Here is a 1071-nt window from a genome sequence, read left to right on the forward strand (position 1 = left end):
GGATAATTATGTTAGGCCTCTTGTAACAAAGGTACGCTTAGTTTCGGAATGTGAATTGATCAACAGATACATAAATTTGATTTAAATTTAATTCGTTTGTTAGTCAGTGTTTAAAAGAAAACCGTAATTGAAAAATTCAGAATATAAAGATCATAACAAATCGGGGGCATATTTGATAATTTGGAAAAATCGGATTACAGTTTAAATTTGTGTCAACAATTCACTAGGGTCAAATGTCAATGTTTTTGTCAGGCTCAATATTTTGGGCACAATTAGCCCTATAGTTGAGTTTACTGCAAATAATTTTAGGGATTAAATGAATCCTGTGATTTTTTTTCTCCTATGTGTACACATATAAAGCCTACTATCCCAAGTAATCTTTGCTCCTTATTTTGTGATTTTAATGTTTTTGTTATGCAAATGTTTTTTAACATTTGATACTATGTTATTTTAAATAAACAGGACGTACCATTCCAAGCCACCAATAAACGTTAGTTTTTCATTTATAGACAAATATTGACGCCTGTAGTCACTACTTGTTCGACAGGCGGCCGTATTTAATATTGATGGCGCTGCTTCAGATGAAAGGCCGACTTACATGTGTGAGGTATGTGTGTCTTTATTTCCTTTTGCTTATACTTTTGAAAAATTCAATTATCATATGTATTTAGCTTACATAAGTATTTAGCTTAACTAGGCTCTCGAGCGCTCGTTTCGAGTTCGTTTTTTAAAGCTTGAGCTGAGATCATGAGTCATTTTTTCAAGCTCGAGCTTGGCTCATGAGTCTTTTTTATAGCTTTAATATTTTAATAGTTTAATTACTTAATCATTATTTTGCATCTTTACTTATTATTTCTAAACGAATGAACTTTGCGTTTAATCTGGGAGTCAAATTGATGAAAGTTTTGATTAAAATGCAGAAAACTTTCCATGTGATTTGTAACAACTGCTATGACATATTCAATTTGGCATCTGTCAAGGGAATTCATATATCATAGTACTTTTATGTATTCATCCTGTGTTAATGGTAATGAAAATTTGAAAGGGTATGACATGCATTACTTGAGATGC

The sequence above is a fragment of the Bidens hawaiensis genome, unplaced genomic scaffold (assembly GCF_021521415.1).
Source record: "Bidens hawaiensis isolate Kalapana, Puna unplaced genomic scaffold, B.hawaiensis_p1.1 tig00055106_1, whole genome shotgun sequence".
Lineage (NCBI taxonomy): Eukaryota > Viridiplantae > Streptophyta > Magnoliopsida > Asterales > Asteraceae > Bidens > Bidens hawaiensis.